Source organism: Rhincodon typus, chromosome 5 (genome assembly GCF_021869965.1).
Source record: "Rhincodon typus isolate 14 chromosome 5, sRhiTyp1.1, whole genome shotgun sequence".
Lineage (NCBI taxonomy): Eukaryota > Metazoa > Chordata > Chondrichthyes > Orectolobiformes > Rhincodontidae > Rhincodon > Rhincodon typus.
In genome coordinates, this window is record NC_063336.1 from 11941655 (window position 1) to 11964497 (window position 22843).

A 22843-nucleotide genomic window follows, 5' to 3' on the forward strand; every position below is an offset into this window, starting at 1 on the left:
CCAGCTCCACACTGTATTGACTGGGGCCCTCTTGTGGCATGGTGCTTGTGTTCCTACTCCTGCCCTTTGTCAGGAGGCCCAGGTTCAAGTCTCACCTACTCCAGAGGTGTGTAATAACATCTCTGAACAGGTTGATTAGGAAAATGTTGTTTGAATATATGTAAAACAGGAAACACACAAATCACTTGTACAACTGTAGTGCAAATAGATTTGGTCATTCATCATTTTTAATTAAAACAATCTTCCTTTCAGTTACCTACAATCTGTTGTGATGCTCTTTACATGCTGGACTATAATTATCTAAATTGAAATAGGACTCGCTTTGGATTGAACCAATTTTTTTTTTGAAAAGAGCACACAAGTTACCATTTGAGGTTTTATTGATTTCCTTAATCGAATGGGATCGCACTTAATGGGGATTCAATGAGACAGAGTCAGTGTGAATTATCATTCAAATGACATCCATGTAGAATTTGTCTTGGCATCCTTTTGCTTTAACGAATGTGATGCTTTGTTGACGATTATCACATCACATTGTGGTGATTTGTCTGCAACCCATAGGGTGAGCTTGCTGAGGTGGCGGGGCACAATAACGTCTGTTTAGTGAAGAGATATGAAGCAAAAGGCAGGAAGATCAAGTTGAGGTGCAGATCTGATTCAAAGGATTACATTTTAACTCAATAGCAGAGTAGGTCCTTCTGTTCGTAGTGTTCCTACACCAGTAGAATCTTTATACAGAATCTTCTGACACTACTGGAGTCTTCCAACATTATTGATAAGTCTTCTAACACTGCTGCAGTCTTCCTATGTTATTGAAGAGTCTTCTTATACTACTGGGCTCTATCTACATTACTGGTATCTTCCAAAATATAAGTGGATATGACACAATGGAATAAGATACAGGATTGTAATTTTACTGAGAAGTGTGCTATAATAATACATCAACAGTTCAGAAATTAAACCAGTATTTAATTACCACGGTATATACTGTCATTACTGAGGAATATAACCTTCTGGCTCCAATACAGGCGCTACAAAAAGAAAAGAATTTAAAAAACTTCCTTACACGTAATATTGCTCTAGAGGACATGTACCAGTTGCACAGGCCAGATCTGACAGTAGGATCACTGTCAGAACCACCTCCACACTCCAGAGACCCAACTGTACCAGCTCCCCACTGTTTCTACATTCCAACAATCAATGCAGTTTGAGATAACAAGGTGTAGAGCTGGATGAACACAGCAGGCCAAGCAGCATCAGAGGAGCAGGAAGGCTGATGTTTCAGGCCCAGACCCTTCTTCAGAATCAATGCAGTTTACCTGCAAATAGCAACGACAACAATATTAAGAGAAAGAATTGCTCGAATCCATTAACACTTGGCAACAAAGAAACCCAGGACAATATGAAAGCTCTTTGACCCAACAAACTAGCCATGCTCTGACATATTGTGCTATCTCATTCAATGTTACCAAAAGCCATCAAAAGCAGAGGGAAGGAGCTTCATTATTCAACATATCACATATAACTTTGATTTCCTTCAGAGGATTGCAGAGAAGACACTCATTTCTAAGTTTGCAACAGATATTACTGACAGTGATTTTAATACATCTCTACCTTTTTCAGGTTTATCCCAGATCACCTTCTTCCAAAGGCTTTCCTGTCTTCTCCAACTCAGAGTCCACATCCAGGTTTAACCAAACAAACACAGCGAGCATAGATCAGTTACAGACAAACATAATCAAACAAAGACTAATTGAACACTTCACTTCGGGCTCACATGGCACAGTGATAATGTCCCTATCTCTGAACTGGGGGAACGAAGGTTCAAGCCCCACTTGCTCCAGGTGTGTGTCATAATGTGTCTGAGCATTTTAGTTAGTAAATATCTTGAACGTTACACTTCCTAGTCTCGGTGTGTCTGCCTGTCAACTTTACTGCTGCTCCCAAAATATGGTCTGGGCAACAGGGTGATTTCCTCCCCAGCCCTGCGAACTGCCTGCAGAACAAGGGTGGCACATAGGGCCTGGGGCTGTTTACAATGTTGCTTAAGAATTGCAAAAGGGGCAAATTTGCTTTTAAAGTTGTCTCCTCAGGTTATCCAGGTCAGAATCTCATGCGACTGTCAAAGTTACTTTTAGGGCTTGATAAAATTCATCAGCCACACACTTATCTTTCAGTTTCAATTACCTCTTCAACAATGTGAATTGATGCCCCTCTACTATTGCATCCCTTTGGCTTCTGCTGGTCATAGCACCCTCAGCAACATCTCAGTTGAACACAGGGTATGGTTTGAATCTGATCTCACTGCATTGCCAAATTCCTTTATTTCACTTGTTCATTTGATATGGATATCGCTGAGAAAGTCAACCTTCATTGCTCATTCCAAATGGTTCTTGAGAAGAGTCAACTGCATTGCTTTGGGTCTGGAGTCAAATGTGGGTTAAACTGGGTTAGCGCAACAGATTTCTGTCTCTGAAAAGCATTTGTGAAACAAATAGGTTGGTAACAGTTTTGCAGTCACCATTGTGATGTTAAAGACAATAGACTACTAATCAATCACTCTCCAAATATTGATTGACTCAGCAGGTTAGTTTATTTAAAACAGTAAAACACATTATAAGTTATGAAACAGACATGATAGTAAACCAACAGATTTCCGTTAGGCATGCAGCTTGCAAATTCAAAGCAGCTTAACAACCTACAGCAATGCATACACACAGCACATGCTATAGTTAAAGGCAAACTCTCTTAACATCAATGTATATGCAAAATAACTGTTGCTGAAATGAACTTTCAAATCTTTGTTTTTTAAAAGTCAATTAATTGAATTTAAGTTCCACCAGATGCCATGGTGGGATTTGAACCTGTGCCCTCAGCGCATTAACCATACAGCATAGGAACAACCCTTTTGGCCCACCAAGCCTGCACCAATTATAATCCTTATTCAGACATACTACTTATTGCCCATACATGTTTTCTATCGCTTCCCTTTCATGTGTCTATCAAGATACATCTTGAATGTTCCTAGCATGCCCGCTTCTACCACCTCCACTGGCAGTGTATTCCAGGCACCCACTGCCCTCTGTGTGAAAACGTTTCCATGCACTTCTCTCCTAAACATTCCCCCTCTCACCTTGAACCTACACCCTCTTTAAGTTGACCTCTCTATCCTGGGAAAAAGCCTCTAACTATCCATCCTATCCATGCCTCTCAAAATTTTGTAGACGTCTACTAGGTTGCCCCTCAGCCTCCATCTTTTCAATGAAAACGATTCGAATTTATCCAATGTCTCCTAGTAACTAAAACACTCCAGACTAGGCAAACCTTCTCTGGTAAACCTTCTCCACACCCTAACCTGGACCTCTGGAACACTACACAAACTGACTCCTCCTAACTTATTCTCTTCCATGCCCCAGAACAAAGGTAAAAGGAGAAACTTCACAGTCTGCAAAGTACTATACCAAGACAACTCATTACCCACTAATACAGTATCCCTTTAATGGTTATTGCTTCTCCGATGCGTGGCAAAGTTACTAGAAACTCATAAAAACTTACTGAAGGGTTTATTGATTTTACAGAAGGAAACTGAATGGCTGATAATTAGAAAGATTTTAGATGGCAATAATATGGAAAACAGAATCAGTGGGGGATCTGCAGCAATCCAGATGCAAAATTCTTCACAATAAAACAGTCAACATAAATGCAGCTTGCATGAAAAACCATAGGGGGTGGAGACACAACGAGGGAGGTACAAATGGATTCAGATTAGATACACTGTAAGAATTTTGGCTAGTTTTCCAGAGTACAGGAAATTTGAATCCATTTATTTCCTTATAGTGTCCATTCAGCAAAATATCCCTGTCTTCTACAATTGTTACAGTGCTGCTGCAAAGCATGTGCTGCCTATTCCACTTCTACTAAAGATATCTCTGCTATATAAGAGTCTGAAAGGTTTCATACTTGATAGAGTGCAGTTGGAAACTCCCACTCTGATGATGTTATGGGAACTTGGTGAAATTAAAGAAGGAGCTCAGAGGAGACAGGCTTGGAACTGACAGTCTCTATTGGAAACTTGGTAATATACATAAGATCTGCTTGGCGAATCAGTGGCCTTGTGGTGATAATGAATGAATGATCCCAAGGCCGATGCTAATGATCTGGGGACACAGGCTCAAATCTCACAAAGTCAGATGTTGGAATTTGAAGGCAGTTAATAAATCTGGAATTGAAAGCTAGTTTAAAGGTGCCATTGGTGATTGTCCATCTGGTTTATTAATGGCCTTTAGAGAAGAAAATCTGCCATTCTTATCTGGTCAGGCCTTCATGTAACTCCAGATTCAAAGTAATGAGGTCCTTCAAAATGACTCAATGTTCAATGGCAGTTGGGAATGGGCAATAAATGCTGGCATTGGCAATGACACCCATGTAAGGAAATAAAACATACAAATAGTTGCAGAAATACAATGCAATTGTCTTCACATTGCTTCCTCAATAAGACTGTTCTCGTTAGACCAGAAATTTAGCAATCCCTACCTATGCAAAATGTCTTTGAGCTAGAAGGAAGCGGCACATATATACGACCATAAGACTATCTCATAGACTTTCCACAAATTCCTTTCCTTGAGATCCACTACCAACCTGATTTCCCCAGCCCACCTGCATATCAAAGTCTCCCATGATTATTTTAATAGTGCCTTTCTCACATGCATTTTCCATCTCCTGATTTGTTTTCTGCCCAACTCCTAACTACTGCTAGGAGACCTGTACATAATTCCCATCAGGGTCCTTCATAACACAGACTGAGATTTGTTCAGTAGAGGTGAAACAGGCAGCACATGCTTTGCAACAGCACTGTGATAATTGCAGGATGCAGGGATATTTTACTGAATGGACACTGTGAAGACATCAATGGATTCAAATTTCACGTACTCTGGAAAACTAGCCAAAATTCTTACAGTGTAGCTAATCTGAATCCACTTGTATCTCCCTCACTGTGTCTCAGTTCTCCACGCCCTGCAGTATTTCATGCAAACTGCATTTATGCTGGCTGGCTGAGGGTGAGAGGGGAAACAATTAAAATGGACCTTATGGGGAATTTTTTCACATTCATGGCACCGCATGTATGGAATGAGCTGCCAAAGAAAGTGGCAGAGGCAGGTATGATTACAACATTTAAAAGACATTTGGACAGGCACATAAATAGGAAAAGTTTAGAGGGATATGGGCCGAACATAGGCAAATGGGACAAGTTCAGTTTCTGAAGAAGGGTCTAGGCCCAAAACGTCAGCTTCCTGCTCCTCTGATGCTGCTTGGCCTGCTGTGTTCATCCAGCTCTACACTTTGTTATCTCAGATTGTCCAGTATCTGCAGTTCCTACTATCTCAGTTGGGGAAAGCTGGTCAGTATGGATGAGTTGGACTGAAGGGTCTGTTTCTGTGCTGTATGACTCTATGACTGTAATGTGCAAGGGGGGTGTGGTTACAAGGGTGGTATGTGTGTACAGTGGGCAGATGGGGGGGGGGGGGTAAGGGGGGAGGTGGGGGGGGGGGGGGGGGGGGCTGGTGTAGGGTGAAACAGAGTCCAAGGGGATGTCGATGTGGAATGGTGTCAGGGAAGCTGAGGCTGGGGCCAGGTTTGCAGAAGGGAGTTGGAGAGGGTACACCATGTCTGAGGATGGGCATGGAAAAATCAGGAGTTCAGCGGAGGGGGAATGTGATTGACTGGGCTGGCATGGTGGCTCAGTGGTTAGCACTGCTGCCTCAGTGCCGGGAACCCAGGGTTCAGTTCCACCCTTGGGTGACTGTCTGTGTGGAGTTTTCATATTCTCCCTGTGTGATGTGTGTTCCAGGTGCTCCAGTTTCCTCCCACAGTCCAAAGATGTGCAGGTTACAATGGATTGGCCATGCTAGAATGCCCATAGTGTCCAGGCTAGGTGTGCTAGTCAAGTGAAATACAGGGTTACATGTGTTAGGAGGGTCTGGGTGGATCGACTGCAGATTGGTGTGGACTCAGTTGGCTTTCTTCCGCATTGTAGGGGTTCGATGATGAGTGGGAGCGTTGATTTAAGTGTTTCCTGGGAGAAAGGTTGAGTTTTCATTCCTCTAGCTTTTCACAGGTGACTGCTTAAGTAAGTCATTCAAAACTGTCCAAAGCCTCAGACACGAATTCCACATTGGTGCCTTTTCGGAACGTTCTGGATAGTTGCCCACTGGCAGTTTCAACTTTGCCAGTGATTACCATGTAGCCATTGTGTCGGGACCCCCAAAAAGGTCAGGACATGAAATTTTCAGTCTCCAAACTATGCAAAAACCTGACAATGTGGTGTCTACAAAATATGCTGAAATGTTTTACTGTATCAAGTCCAGGGGACTTATCTGTTGAAGACCAGCTATCCTTTATAGGGAAGAAGAATACAGAATACTGGAGAAACCCAGCAGGTCTGGCACTGGCAATATCTGTGCAGCGCAAAGCACAGTTATTAGATAGGGTGGACAGTGGGAGCCTTTTTCCTCGGATGGTGGTGGCTAGCACGAAGGGACATAGCTTTAAATTGAGGGGTGATAGATATAGGACAGATGTCAGAGGTAGGTTCTTTACTCAGAGAGTAGAAAGGGCGTGGAATGCCCTGCCCGCAAAAGTAGTAGACTCGCCAACTTTAAGGGCATTTAAATGGTCATTGGATAAACATATGGATGATAATGGAATAGTTTAGGTTAGATGGGCTTCAGATTGGTTTCACAGGTCGGCGCCACATCGAGGGCCGAAGGGCCTGTACTGCGCTGTAATGTTCTATGTTCTATGCTCTATGTTCTAATATTTTAAAGTCTGGTTAAATAGATTCTATTAAAGGTGTTTTAAAGACTCTTATCTTTAATAGAGTGCAGGTTACGACCCAGGGCTGTATGACTTCATTTCAAATCTTTTCTTTTACCTTTCTTGCTGCTTCAACGTTGAGACATCTGTTCTTCAATATATATGAAAACGGCTTGGTGATATTCACTTTTGAGAGGCTAATGGAAGTGTTGATCCCAACACCTGAGGGATTAAAAACTGTCATGTGGCGAGATGTCCTTCTATTTATAGTTCTCGGTCACACATTCCCTGTCACTTCCTGCTTGTGAGAGATGCCGGATTGTGAGTGCTGATAAACTTCAATGCGATTCATGCAAAGAAAAGAGAAACAAACTTAAATTGTCACGTGAGCGTGTTACTTTCTGACTAAACAGCTCACGATCAATTCACCAGAGTCCTGACTCAGTGCAGTGAAGACTTTACAGACTTTCTCCTCGCAAGAGTGATCCTGGAAATTGAGAAAGGAACACCAACAGGGAAAGTATCTTGGGGAAAAGTAGCTTTGGCCCTGCCCCCTTAATCAGGGAAGCCAGGGATTCAACAGTGAATTGGGATTCTGGGCTATGTTTAGTGGACTCCTGCATTCTCTGGAGTGGCCATCATACCTGGGGGTGCTGCTGGGACTGAAGCCCCATTGGGTTGACCAACAGCTCCTGGGGGTGGAATATCATCCCACTTGGGAGTGAGAGGAATAACCTGAGCCACTCAAGAGCTTCAAGGGGAAAGAATTGAAAGGGAACTAAGGGGCAACTTTTTCACGCAGAGAGTGGTGCATGTATGGAATGAGCTGCCAGAGGAAGTGGTGGAGGCTGGTACAATTACAATATTTAAAAGGCATCTGGATGGGTACATGAATGGGAAGGGTTGAGAGGGGTATGGGCCAAATGCTGGCAAATGGGACTAGTTTTATATAGGATATCTGGTCGGCATGGATAAGTTGGACCGAAGGGTCTGTTTTCCATGCTGTACAGCTTTACGACTCTTTAAAGGGCTTCCCAGCCAAAACAGAAGTAGGCACTTCGCAAACTTTTCAGCCATGAGTGAAGGCCTGGCTTTGCTTTAAATTCTTGACACTAGTTTTCAGAATCACTCCTAGTTGATCCTTGGTGAATTGATCTTGTGTTGTATAAGGGAAATCAGAGTTCTTGAGGTGCAGTGCTAGTGTCTCTACCTCTGAGTTAGGAGTGTCTGGGTTCAAGTCCCAACCTGCCCTAGAGGTGTGTCATTACATCTCTGAGTAGCTTAATAAGCCAATAGCTATAATGGAAAATTCACTGATGAAAGATTTGAGCGACTTTCATTTGTCAGGACCACCACCCAAAGCTCTTTACAGTCAGTGAAGCTCTTTTCTAAGGGAGGTCACTGTTGTAACACAGCAGTTCATTAGTGCCAGAACCAACTCCCCAAAAGTAGCAATATGATAGTGACCAGACAATCTGATTTGTCCTGATTGTCGACTGTGGGAAAATTTGGCTAGGCCTTCAGAGAGACCTCTGCTGTTTATCTTCTGAGTGAGAGGCAAGAGAGCTACCAACTGAGAGACAATATACATGCCCACAGTCAATCTGTACCCATCAGCTTGAAAATATAGTCCACATTATTCAGTGAGCAGTCACAAAAACCAAAAGAGGACACCAGGCTCTGAGGATAGTAGGCTGGGCACCCAGGAGTTCACAAGAAAAAGGATTAAAGAGTAGGTCACTTGATCCCTTGATCCTTCTGCTTCTTTCAATAAGACCTGGCTGTGTTACCACCATCTGTAATTAGGAACATAGGAGCAGGAACAGGCCATTCAGCCCCACAAACCTGTTCTACCATTTAATGAAATCATGGCAGATTTGTATCCCAACTTCATACACTTGTATTAGGCTCCTATCTCTTAATAACTTCGTTTATTTAAAAAAATTATCTGTCTTAGATTTAAAATGAACAACTGATTTAGTATCCACTGCAGTTCATGGAAGAGAGTTCCAAACTACTTCCACCCTTCATGTGTAGAAGTTCTTTCTAACATCTCTCCTAAATGGTCTGGCCCGAGTTCTCAGACTATGCCCCTAGTTCTAAAATCCTCAACTAGTGGAAATAATTTAGCTACCCTGTCCCTTTTCTATTAATATCTTGAAAACCTTGATCAGGTCACCCCTTAACTTTCTCAATGCTGGAGAAATTAGGCCCAGTTTGTATAACGTCTCCTCATAACTTATCCACTGAAGTCTAGGTATCATTTTTGTAAATGATTTTTATTGATTCACAGGATGAGGGTGTCACTGGCTGGGTCAGCATTTATTGCCCAGAGTTAAAAGTCAACCACATTGCTGTGGGCGTGGAGTCACATGTAGGCCAGACCGGGTAAGGATGGCAGATTCCTTCCCTAAAGCACGTTAGCGAACCAGATGGGTTTTTCGTCACAATCGATAATAGTTTCATGGTTGCCATTAGGCTCTTAATTCCAGATTATTTTGAATTCAAATTCCACCATCCACCGTGGCAGGATTCAAACTTGGGTCCCCAGGATATTACCTGGGTCTCTGGATTAAGAGTCCAGCGATAATACCATTAGGCCAATACATCCATCCAAGGACAGTATATCCTTTGTAAAGAGCACATGCTCAGATCCGTTCACAATAATCCGAGTGGGATCTAACCAAGGTTTCGTAAAGCTGAAAGTTGCATTCCCAGTTCAGGAATCCAGGCTGCAGCAGCCAAAGCCCCAGATCCTAACCATTAGATGAATTATCACTTAGTTACATTCAGAATGAAAGTTGATTGAGACTGCGGGCTCTTTGAGTTGTTGGGAAACATTATCTCCTAAACTTAAGTAGAATAATTGCAGCATCACAGGAGTGTTATGGTGCAGAAGAAGGCCATTCAGCCCATCGTGTCTGCACCAGTACTTCAAATAAGCATCATCATCGATTGCCAGTTATCTGCTTTCTCCCCCTACCCTTGCATATTATCTCCATACAAATAATTATCCAAAGCCTTCCTGAAAGTTCTCATTTCTTCTCACCTTTCCACTCTCCGTACTCACAAGAGGAGAAAATGCTGCAACCATGACTTTGAGAATTTGACCTTGATGATTTTGGTTGCAAATTCAGCCTGGAGTTCTGATCGGGGTGTGTACTCGATGGCGTTGATTACAATTCCTTGTTCGATTTTCATCGTACACATCCTCCTTCTCCCTTACTCTTTACCAAAGTCTGCTGTAAGTGTTGGCAGAGGAACAGAAAACTGAGTCCACACGTGCAACCTCCTTCTTATCAGAAGTTCACACAGAGCCCGTCTTCTAAATAAAATCTCAGGTGTAGATGTTATGCTAGAATGTCATCAGCTGAGAAAACTTCTCCCAAATGGTGTGATCAAGGTTAAAAGCAACTTGGATTCCTCATCTAAAGGTCATTATCGCTATTTGCATCTAGCTTTGTGAAAATTATGCTTTTTCCTAGTTTTGCCAGGCTTTCATCCACATGTGTAATTGTGTGCCTGTGTGTGATTGTGTGTGTGTGTGTGTGTGTGTGTGTGTGCATATCTGTGTCTGTATGTGTATCTGTGTGCATGTCTGTGTGTGTATCTGTGTTGTGTCTGTGCATGTGTGTGTCTAGGCGTGTGTGTATGAGTGTGTGTCTGTGTGTGTGTGTGTGAGTGTGTGTCTGTATGTGTATGTGTATGTCTGCGTGTGTGTGCGTGTGTCTGTATGTGTGCGTGTATGTGTGAGCATGAATGTGCGTGTGTATGTGCATGTGTATGTGTCTGTGCAAGTGTGTATGAGTGTGTGTGCGTGTGTCTGTGTGTGTGTATATCTGCGTGTGTGTGTGTGTCTGTGTGAGCGTGTGTGTGTGTGTATGTGTGTGTGTGTGTGATTATTTCTTTTTGCAACACTTTTTTGCTTCATTTTCTGCAAAAGTGTGTGAGAGATTTTTCTTTCAGTGAACAATCACACTGGTTTGGCATCAGGTAGCAAAACGATTGGATGATCCATTTTCAGATGCCCAACCCTTTGCAATAATTATAGATATTCCACTTTAAAATGATTTAGCTTTACTGGTGGCTCAGTGGTTAGCACTGGTGCTTCACAGCACCAGGGACCTGAGATTGATCCCAACCTCGGGCGACTGTCTGTGTGGAGTTTGCACATTCTTCCTGTGTCTGCGTGGGTTTCCACCGGGCGCTCCGGTTTCCTCCCACAGTCCAAAGATGCGCAGGCCAGATGGACTGGCCACACTAAATTGCCCACAGTATCTTGGGCTGTGCAGTCTAGGTGTATTAACCATGGGAAATGCAGGGCTAGGTCCGGGTAAGATGCTTTTTAGAGGGTCAGTGTAGACTTGATGGGCTGAATGGCCTCTTTCCAGGCTGTAGGGATTCTATGATTGTCTTGGCTTTCCAATTCCTCCATCTTATGAATGAGTTGCATTTCTTTGCAAGATGTTCTAATTAAAAGCAAATAATTTGGTTTATGGATTTAGTACAAGGTTTCTGTGATTTGCCCTTTCTGTGCACTGTAGCGTGGCAGTCATCTGTCACTTATCTTTAAGTTGTGTGCCCTCCAGTCCGTAGAGTTTTATATTTGATGGCTGCACAAGGTTTTGGTTTAACCAGGGACCTTATTGGAAAGGCTCAAAACTCGAGCCCTGGTATCTAATTTATTCATTGTTTTAAGCTTGCCAACCAACATTTCTGCGCTTTTCCATCCTCTCTGTACCTACACTGTCAACTCTCTGCCTCCCACTCACCACCACAACGATCGCCACCCCAAAATCTTATGTCTTTCAATAAAGTCACCTCTCATTCTTCTAAACTCCAATGAGCAAAAATTCAAACTTTCTGCCTGAGGCAACTCTTCATCCATGGAGTCAGCCTAGTGAATGTTCTCTGAGCTGCCAAAAGTTGGACAAAAAGGCATGTTTTGAGAAGGGTCTCTAGGTAGAGTTGCAGAGGAGATTCTGGATCCAAAAAAGAAGGGCTAGAAATTCCAAAGTCTCTATTTCCAGTGAAAGGGAGAAAGGAGGGGAGGAAGAGCCTGAGGAGATTGCAGACGTAGATGTATTGAATTAGCAGCATGTTTTACATCCTACCCATCAACCTGAATGAAACTAAAAATAATTCACTTCATATCATTCATTTTACACTTTCACAAAGTCAATGGTTACCATATTGTCGATAAACATCTCCTTTGTATGGCATTATTTTGGTGGTTGGTTTAGCTCAGTTGGCTGGATGCTTGATTCATGAAACAGTGAGTTACCAACAGCGTATGTTCATTTCACCCTCCCCTTGCCTGAGGTATGGTGGCCCTCAGATTAACTCACCACCAGTCGGATCTCTCATTTGAGAGAGAAGCCGCGTAGTCTGATATGACAATGGTGACTTAATAAGAGACCTAGGGGTGCAGGCTCATAGTTCCTTGAAAGCGGAGTCACAACTAGACAGGATGGTGAAGAAAGCGTTTGGTACACTTACCTTTAATGGTTAGTACATTGAGTATAGGAATCGGGAGGTCGTATTGCAGCTGTACAGGACATTGGTTAGGCCACTTTTGGAACACTGCGTTCTCCCAGCTGTTGGAAAGATGTTGTTAAACTTGACAGTGTTCAGAAAAGATTTACAGGGATGTTACCAGAGTTGGACGGTTTGAGCTATAGGGAGACACTGAATAGTCTGGGGCTATTGTTGCTGGAGCGTTGGAGGCTCAGGGGTGACCTTATAGAGGTTTATGAAATCATGAGAGGCATGGATAGGCCAGGTCTTTTCCCCATGGTAGGGAAGTCCAAAACTAGAGGGCATAGGTTTGAGGTGAGAGGCGAAAGATTTAAAAGGGACCTAAGGGCAACTTTTTCAAATAGAGAGTGTTGCATGTGTGGAATGAAGTGCCAGGGGAAGTGGTAGAGGCTGGTACAATGACAACATTTAAAAGCCATCTGAATGGGGACATTAATAGGAAGGGTTTAGAGGGATATGGGCCAAACACTGGCAAATGGGACTAGATTAATTTAGAATATCTGGTCAGCATGGACAATATGGATGAAGGGTCTGGTTCTGTGATGCACATCTCTATGACTCTATGACTTGATGGCATTATTTTCCATTTCAAGGACAGTGTGATATTATATGGTGAGGCTACGTTGAATTCATTCAGCGGCACACTGTATGCTGGATAATTTTGATCCGTTGGGATGCATAAGCTCCGTAAAGGACAGATTAAAGAAGTATCTTGGTTCCAGGATTGTTGAGGATAGACATGGGAGCAGCTGTTGGACTCATGAAGGAGAAACTGGTTCCATAAAAAAAAACTGTAACCAATATATTTAACAGGAAACAGGTCCAAAGTTGTCACTACTGGCCCTAGCATTTCTCCTTATCACGTTACGTCTTGTCCCAGTTGACCTGACACGGCAGCTTATAAGATGGTTTGATAAGATTGTATCTTTAAGGTGTCACAATTCCAACAGCCTTCATGTATCATCGAGAAAAGAGTCCTTTTTTAATTTGTTCAAGGGCTGTGGGTATCACAGCTGGGCCAGCTGTGATATTTGGCCTTGTTCTGAGTGGCTTGGGCCAATACAGGGGTCGGTGTTGGCCCCATTGCTGTTTGTTATCTATATCGATGATTTGGATGAGAATGTACAAGGCATGATTAGTAAGTTTGCGGATGATGCTAAAATAGGCAATATCGTGGACAGTGAGGAAGGTTATCAGAAATTGCAGCAGGATCTTGATCAGTTGGGGAAGTGGGCCAAGAAATGGCAAATGGAGTGTAATAGAGATAAGTGCGAGGCGTTGCATTTTGGAAAGTCAAATCGAAGCAGGAGTTACATGGTGAATGGTACGGCCTTAAGGAGTGTAGTGGAACAGAGGGACCTTGGAGTTCAGGTGCACGCTTCTCTGAGAGTGGAGTCACAGATAAACAGGGCAGTGAAGAAGGCTTTTGGCACACTGGCCTTCATCAGTCAGGGCACTGAGTATAGAAGTTGGGAAGTTATGTTGCAGTTATACAGGATGCTGGTGAGGCCGGGCTTGGAGTATTGAGGTCAGTTTTGGTCACCTTGCTATAGGAAGGACGTTATTAAACTGGAAAGAGTGCAGAAGAAATTTATAAGGATGTTGGCAGGACTCAAGGGACTGAGTTATAGAGAGAGGTTGGACAAGCTAGGACCTTTTCTTTATAGTGTAGGAGACTGAGGGGGATCTTATAGAAGTGTATAAGATCATGAGAGGGATAAGGTGAATGTAATTAGTCTTTTTCCCAGGGTTGGGGAATCGAGGACTAGAGGGCATCAGTTTAAGGTAAGAGAGGAAAGAATACATAGGAACCTGAGGGTGGTACGCATATGGGATGAGCTGTCATTGGAAGTGGTTGAGGTGGGTGCATTAACAACATTTGAAAGGCATTTAGACAAATACATGGATAGGAAAGTTTTGAAGGATATGGGTCAAGTGCAGGGAAATGGGGTTAGCTTGGATGGACATTTTGGTTGGCAGAGACCAGTTTGGGCTGAAGGGCCTGTCTCCGTGCTGTAGGACTCTATGACTCTATGAATACAGAGTGCAGTTAAGGGTCAACTGCATTGTTGGGTATGGAATCGCTTTCTTAAAGGACATTAGGGAAACAGGAGAGTTTTTATGACAGTTGACAATGCTCATGTGGTCTCTATTATGCTGGCATAGTCATATGTCCTCACACCCTAAGGACTCCATCCCATTCTCCTGGTTTCTTCATTGCATCGGTTCCGATGATGCCACCTTCCGCAGGGGAGTCTCAGAAATATCCACCATTTTCCTCCACTCAGGATTGCTTGCTACTATGGTGATAGGGCCCTTAGCTGTGTCCAGCCCATCTCTGCACCTCTGCCCTCATCCCTTCTCCTCCCTCCTGCAACAATGATAGGGTTCCTCTGGTCCTCACTTAAGCTGCCATTTCTGTCATCTCCAATGGAATGCCACAACCAGGCACATATTCCCCTCCCCTCCCTTGTCAGCATTCTGCAGGGACCATTCCCTCCAGGACACTATGGTCCACTCCTCCTTCACTCCCCACACCCTGACAGCACCTTCCCATGCAACTGCAGAAGGTGTAACACCTTGGAGATAGTAGGAACTGCCAATGCTGTATAACACTTGCCTGTTTACTTCCTCCCTCCTCACCATCCAAGGCCCCAGACACGCCTTCCAGATTTATCTGTACTTCATTTAGCCTAGTCTACTGTATTCGCTGTTCACCTTGTGGTCTCCTCTACATTGGGCGACAAAATTCAGACTGGGTGACCGCTTTGCAGAACACCTATGTTCTGACCGTAAAAATGACCCCAAGCTTCTAGTTGCCTACCATTTCAATGCACCACCGTGTTACCGTGCCAGCATTTCTGTATCAGGCCTGCTGCAGTGCTCTAGTGAGCATCCAGTGATTCCATTGTTCCATGTTTTTTACCCACCCGACACCCAGTCCTGTTATGACATGAGATAGTAGGAACTGCAGATGCTGGAGAATCCGAGACAACAAGGTGCAGAGCTGGATGAACACAGCAGGCCAAGCAGCATCATAGGAGCGCTTGGCCAGCTGTGTTCATCCAGCTCTACACCTTGTTATCCTTGTTATGACATGGCTTGTTTATTGCAGAGCCAAACCCATTTTCACCTGCTCTCAGGCCTATTAACACATGAAATGACTTGATTTCAGATTACCCATTCTCTGCTATCCTCAGCTCTCATTGTTACTTATTCAGATTCTCTTCCCTCCTGGCCTGCCATCCATAATCTCCTCATTAATCTGCCCCTGTCATATCTCTCTCTCTTTGAGCTCTATCTCCAACTATCCACTGACTACTTCCTTACACCCCTTCCCCCAACTGCATCTTCTGCATAGAAACCAGGTTTCCCAACTGCTGTCCGGTCTGATGAAGAGTCACCAGGCTCGAAACGTTAACTCTGCTTTCTTCCCACAGAAGCTGCCAGACCTGTCACATTTTGCCAGCAATTTCTGTTTTTGTTTCACATTTCCAGCATCCGCAGTTCTTTGTTTTACCTCTGGTTCTTATTTCTGTGGAAGTCCACAGACGTGAAAGGAGAGATATCAAACTCCCTGCCAAACATTTCAAAACCATTGCACCAACTGAGATGGAACCCAGGTCCTTGGAGTACAATGTCACTTCAGGTGTCACTTTGCAAAAGTCGGTTTGCTTAGTTTCCTTCTGGGAGGTTACAGACATCATTTTCAAACCATAAAATACAATAACGTGAGGGCTACCTGTTGCTACTAAGAAGAAAGAGAGCTCCATTTATAACATTTAAGTGGCTAGAAAGTGGGCTGGGCCTGTAGGGTGACGAATGGCAAATGGAGTTTAGATAAATGTCAGCTGTTGCATTTTGGTGGATCAAACCAGGGCAGGACTTACACAGTCAATCATAGGGCCCTGGGGAGTGTTATAGAACAAAGAGATCCAGGAGTATGGGTTCATAGCTCCATGAAAGTGGAGTCACAAGTAGACAGGAGGGTAAAGAAGGCTTTCAGCATGTTAGCTTTCACCGGTCAGAGTGTTGAGAATGGGAGTTGTGATGTCTTGTCGCAGCTGTACAAGACGTTGGTGAGATCACATTTGGAGTACTGAGTGCAGGTCTGGTTGCCCTTCTACAGAAAAGATATTATTAAACAAGAAAGAGTGCAGAAAAGATTTATTAGGTTGCTACCTGGACTGGAAGGTTTGAGTTACAAGGGGAGGTTGGATACGCTCCTGAAGCATAGGAGACTGAGGGGTGACCTTAAAGAGGTTCATAAAATCATGAGAGGCATAGATAAGGTAGATAGGCAACAGCTTTTCCCTATGGTAGGGGAGTCTAAAACTAGAGGCCACAGGTTTAATGTGAGAGGGGAGAGATACAAAGGGGTCCAGAGGGTGGTGCATATATGGAATGAGCTGCCAGAGGCAGTGGTGGAGGCTAGTAAAATTTCATCATTTAAGAAACATTTGGACAGGTACATGGATGGGATGTGTATGGAGGGATATGGACTAGATGCAGGCAAATTTCATTCTGAAAACTGGGCAGCATGGATAAGTTGGGTCGAAGGGCCTGTTTCCATGTTGTAAACCTCTATGACTCCATAAAGTGGGACGTGGAGCATTTGAGGTAACTGGCATCGACACTTTTAACGGGCAAGGTGGATGTGGAAGAAGAGAAGAACATGATGACAGGATGGGGTAAAGTAAGAGGCCATGTTTGGCATAAAGTAGCATAGCCCAGTTGGACCGAACGGCCTGTTTGGTCGCTGTGGTCCAAAGTAAAGTTATGTGATACTTCAGTAGACAGTCTCTTTAAGAACCCGAGTTGCCTGTTTAATACCTGAATTGCAAGCTCACTTTTGTCCTCCTGCTTCTTGTCAGTCCACTGTCTCTGAGTGAAGACTCAATCAACACATCACCTTCCCTCGCACTCCTTGTCCATTCTGTTGAAGCTACATTCTGTTTGGTGTTACCTGTCAAATGTCTCTTATATTCCTCTACACTCTCACCACTTACATTTAAAGTGACACACAGCAGCAATTGGGATCTTTTCCACTGTTTGCTGTTCTAACTCTTTAAATTCTGGCCTTTTTAACTCTCTGCTTAAACCCGACAACCACCTCAGCCTAATTTTTTTCCATTATTTAATTTCTCACAGAAGGAGTGGGGGTGGGGAGTCAACAGGCTTAGCCAACATTTATTGTACATTTTTAACTGCCTTGGAGCTGAGCTGCTTTGAACCACTTGGAGCGTAAAATAGCCATAGTCTCAGAGTGTTGATCTTATTAGAGATAGCGATGGCTTAACTTGAGGATCTCCACATTTAGGCAAGGGAACCAGGCAGAGAAGGTGGGATTTCACGGCAACCCCAGCTGGTACTGGATTTGAACCCACATTGTTGGGATCACTGTATAATCACAAGCAAGCTATCTAGCCAACTGAGCCAACTGCCCCCCAGACTTAGCAGTGCAGCGACATCCACAATGCCATTAGGGAGGGAATTCCAGGATTTTGGCCCAGTGACACTGAAGGAACAGCGATATATTTCCAAGTCAGGATGGTAAGTGGATTGGCGGAGACTATGCGGATGATGGTATTTCCTTGCATCTGCTGGTCTTGCCTTTGTCGATGATAATGATCGTAGGTTTGGAAGACTATCAGAGGAGCCTTGCTGATATAATCATTGCTTCTGACATATCATCCTGCAGTATTCGTTTTTACTCATGCATGTGATGTCACTGGCCAGGCAAAAATGGATTCTATTTGAGAAGATGGTGATGAATTGCTTTTTGGAACTGTTGCAATGCACTTGTTCACAATGCTATTAGGGGGGGAATTCCAGGACTTTGACCCAGCAACAGCAAAAGAATGGCAATATATTTCTAGGTAAGGATGGTGAGTGGCTTGGGGAGGGAACTTGTGTGTGGTGGTGTTCCCAAGTATCTGCTGCCCTTGTCCTTTTAGATGGTAATGACCGTGTGTTTGGAAAGTGGTGTCTAAACTTCCTTGTGAATTTCTGCAGTGCATCTTGGAGATGGTACACACTGCTGTTACTGAGCATTACCGGTGGACAGTGGGATATTTATGGATGTGGTGCTAATCAAGTGGGCTGCTTTGTCCTGGATGGTGTCGAGCTTCTTGAGTGTTGTCCTTCAATGAAAACTCAGGGCTGAATCTTTTCTGGTTAATTCTGAGTTGTGATGAGTAATTTTCTTTTGGACAGTTTTTCACTACAGGACCTGGTAAGATTTCTCACCATAACTCACTCACCTCATTAACTGCATACTCTGCACCCTCATTATGTGCCCCCTTCTAGCTCCATCTGACTGCAATTGGAGCCCAGAACAACTTGCCGCTCTGCAGAAAGAGCGCTCCTTGTGCCCCTGCCATCTTGGCATGTCCCTTACACACCCAATAAAAACACCATCAGTCTAGAGCTGCCTTGTACAGTTCCTGACATAGAACACCTACAGTGTGTGGAGGTAGACCAATCAAGCCCACGCTGACCCTCCAAAGAGCATCCCGTCCAGACCCACCTCTATCCCTACATTTCCCATGGATGATCCACCGAGCCTGCGCATTCTTGGACACTATGGGCAACTTAACATGACCAATTCTCATAACCCCCTCATCTTTAGACTGTGGGAGGAAACCCACACAGACACAGGAAGAACATGCAAACTCCACCATGACAGTTGCCCAAGGGTGGAATTGAACCCAAGTCCCTGGTACTGTGGGGTAGCAGTAGTAGACACTGTGCCACCCATGGCAGACAAGGGGGAATATCTTTAACCTGTTTTGCTGTCTTCCTAACTTCTGTGTTTTATTCCCTGGATGCTGCAACCTTGTGGCCTCTTCTGCACTAGCTTCTTGTGGTGGTGACCTCTCCTGATATAAACGGCATCCACGTTTTTGATAGGGCAATTCTTGTGGTTTTTTTTCTCACAGTTAGCAGGAAAGGTAGATGCACGCTCTTCCTGCCTCTCCTGTTTTCACACAGCCACCTCTCTGCATCCAAACTTAACATACGCCACTGGATCAGTCGTTTTAGGGATAGAGTTCATCCCAGTCACTGATCCATTTTGCTTCCCGGTCTCAGTGTGTCCGTTCAGTTAAGCTGCTTTGGTTAATGTTAATTTATTCCTTGACTGTAAGTGATTGCGGTCTGAGGCGACATTATCCAAATTAGGCCTTTTTTCTCGAGAATTTAGAAGGTTAAGGGGTGTCATAGTCATGGAGTCACACAGTACAGAAACAGACCCTTCTGTCCAACTTGTTCATGCCAACCAAGTTTCCCAAATGAAATTAGTCGCACCTGCCTGCCTTTGGCCCATATTCCTCCAAATGTTTCCTATTCACAAACTTATCCAAATACCTCTTGAATGTTGTAACTGTACCAACCTCCACCACTTCCTCAGGCAGTTCATTCCACATACGAGCCAGCCTGTGTGTGAAAAAGTAGTTCCCTAGGTCCCTTTTAAATCTTTCCGGTCTCACCTTAAACCTATGCTCCCTAGTTTTGAACTCCCCCACCCTAGGGAAAAGAAATTAACTATTCACCCTATCCATGCCCCCTATGATTTTATAATCTTTTATAAGGCCACCCCTGGGCCTTCAACATTTCAGTGAAAATAATCATAGAATCCTACAGTGTGGAAACAGGCCCTCCAATCCCACCCAGACCTTTCCCCCTATAACCCACCTAATCTCTGCATCCCTGAACACTACAGGTAATTTAGCATGGCCAATCCACCTAACCTGCACACCTTTGGACTGTGGGAGGAAACTGGAGCACTCAGATGAAACCCACATAGACACAGGGAGAATGTGCAAACTCCACACAGACAGTTGCCTGAGGGTGGAATTGAACCTGGGTGGCAGCAGTGCTAACCACTGAGCCACTGTGCCACCCTGTTTATATAGCCCAAAATAGAGCCAGCCTATTCAGCCTCTCCCTATAGCTCAAACCCTCCAACCCTGGCAACATCCTTGTAACAAAATAAAAACCGAAAGAACTGCGGGTGCTGTAAATCAGGAACAAAAACAAAGTTGCTGGAAAAGCTCAGCAGGTCAAGCAACATCTGTGAAGGAGAAAGCAGAGTTAACGTTTTGAGTCCGGTGGCCCTTTCTCAAAGCACCCTTGTAAATCTTTTCTGAACCCTTTCAAGTTTAACAACATCTTTCCTAAAGCAGGAAGACCAGAATTGAATATAGTGTTCCAAAAGTGGCCTAACCAATATCTGTACAGCTGCAATGTGACCTCCCAACTCTTATACTTAATGCACTGACCAACAAAGGCAAGCATGCTGTCTATCTGTGACTCCACTTTCAAGAGACTATGAAACAGCACCCCAAGGTCTATCTGCTCGGCAACTCTCCCCAGGGCCCCACCATTAAGTGTATACGTCCTGCCCTGATCTGCTGCACCAACATGTAGCACTTCACATTTACCGAGATTAAACTCCATCTGCCACTCCTTGGCCCATCTGATCAAGGTTGAGAACATCCTCAAAGTCAACTCGATCTTCAGTTTTTCATTCTGTCTCACTCTCTGGTGCAGACTGAAGGGTGAGGGCCTTTTTCTGTGCTGTAGACCTTTATGACTGAGATTCTCCCATTTTCTTCCAGCTGGTAGGCCCTAGTCCCAAGGCTCAGCAGGGGACTGGATAGAATAGACTGAACCTTCACTCCCTGAAGACCTTCTGACTGATGAATTTAGATGTCAAGATAACTACAGACTGAAGGGTGCCCCTTCAATTAAGTACTGACATGGCAACTGTCAGAGGAAAATGAAAGGAGCCTTTAATTTGAAAGGAAGCTAAGTGAGAATATAGTGGAGGGCAGAGCAGAAAGTAACAGTATTGGTGTTGGGTGAAGGAAGGGGTGAGGAAGTTGATTAGAGGCAGAAATGCCTGATCTGACCAGTGGATTTGAATGGCCTATTTCTGTTGTCTTAATTAAATATAATCCCATTCCTCTCTGTCCTCTCAGGCCTCGTTCATTCCTCTTCAATGCTGAGGAACAAACACTCCAACTCAACCTGGAGAAGCCCGAGAAACATACTGTGCAGAAGGAAGCCAGTCAGCCGAAATCTCCATGCTGGCCAAAGAAGAAATGCATAGACACATAGGAACTAGGAGCAAGAGTGGGTTATTTGCCCCTTCAAACCTACTCTGCCATTCAATGGCTGGAGCTCTATCTCAATGTTATATTCCCGCTTCTTCCCCATACCCCATGATTCAGATAGATTTCCTACAGTGTGGGAGCAGGGCAGTCGAGTTCACGCTGACCCTCCGAAGAGCATCCCACCCAGTCCCACTGCCTATCCCTGTAACCCTGCATTTCCCAAGGCGAATCCACCTAACCTGCACATCTTTGGACTGTGGGAGGCACCCAGAGGAAACCTACACAGACACAGGGAGAATGTACAAACTCCACATATTGAACCGGATGCCTGGCACTGTGAGGGAGCAGTGCTAACCACTGAGTTTTTGATGTTATCCAGGTTAATCCTAGTTTGGAGTTCCTGGGGCACAGCTCCACAGTTTGCGACACATTAAGTGCTAGTCCAGTTCAAAGGGTTAAGGGTTTTATGCCCGAGCCACCCTTTCAGGCTGTGAATTCCGCAGTTCCCTGACCCTCTGGGTGAAAATATTTTCAGCTCGACTGCACACTAATCCTTCTGTCGATTACTTTCAATCTGGTTATCGATCTCTCTGCCAAGGGAAATATTTTCCTCTTATCCATTCTGGGTCCCCTCATAATTTTTTTACAATTAAAACTCCACACGACCTCATCCGTTACAAAGAGAAAACCCCAGTCTATCCCACGTTTCCTTATCATGGATTATAGCCTCCAATCCAGATATCACAGGCAAAAGGGGAATAGAGGTGAATTTAAATTATGATTGCTTCTTTCCTTTTCGGCCCGAGGCAGAGAAGTATTTCACAAGATTTACAAGGATGTTGCTGGGGTTACCGGGCTTGAGCTATAGGGGGCGGCGGAATAGGCTGAGGCTATTTTCCCTGGAGTGTCGGAGGCTGAGGGGTGACCTTATGGAGGTTTATAAAGTCATGATGGTGAGTAGCCAAGGTCTTTTTCCCTAGGGTAGTGGAGTCCAAAACTAAAGGGTGTAGGTTTAAGGTGAGAGGGGAAAGATTTAAAAGTCTCCTAAGGGGCAACTTTTTTACACAGAGTGTGGTGCGTGTGTGGAATGGGCTGCCAGAGGAAGTGGTGGAGGCTGGTACAATTACAACATTTAAAAGGGATCTGGATGGATATATGAATAGGAAGGATTTAGAGGGATATGGGCTAAATGCTGGCAAATGGGACTAGTTTTATATAGGATATCTGGTTGGCATGGACATGTTGGACCAAAGGGTCTGTTTCCATGCTGTCCAGTTCGATGACTGAAAGACTCTATAAAGAGCTTTCCAGCCAAAGCAGAAGTGGGCTTCTCTCAAACTTTTCAGCCATGAGTGAAAGCCTGGCTTTGCATT

General features: G+C 44.2%; 1 long non-coding RNA gene across 3 annotated transcripts in view; it reads right to left on the minus strand.

Annotated features, from left to right (window-relative positions):
• Positions 1–205: 205 nt before the first annotated feature.
• Positions 206–22843, minus strand: part of LOC125483202 — a 40223-nt gene continuing 17585 nt past the window's right edge. Inside the window, exons 3-5 of one of the 3 annotated variants that reach the window (XR_007262163.1) lie at positions 9863–10052; positions 6932–7149; positions 248–1319 (exon numbers count right to left, since the gene is read on the minus strand). This is a non-coding gene — a long non-coding RNA (uncharacterized LOC125483202). Of the gene's footprint in view, positions 1320–6931; positions 7150–9862; positions 10056–22843 lie in introns of all 3 variants that reach the window. The other 2 variants (XR_007262161.1, XR_007262162.1) reach the window with 2 other exon arrangements.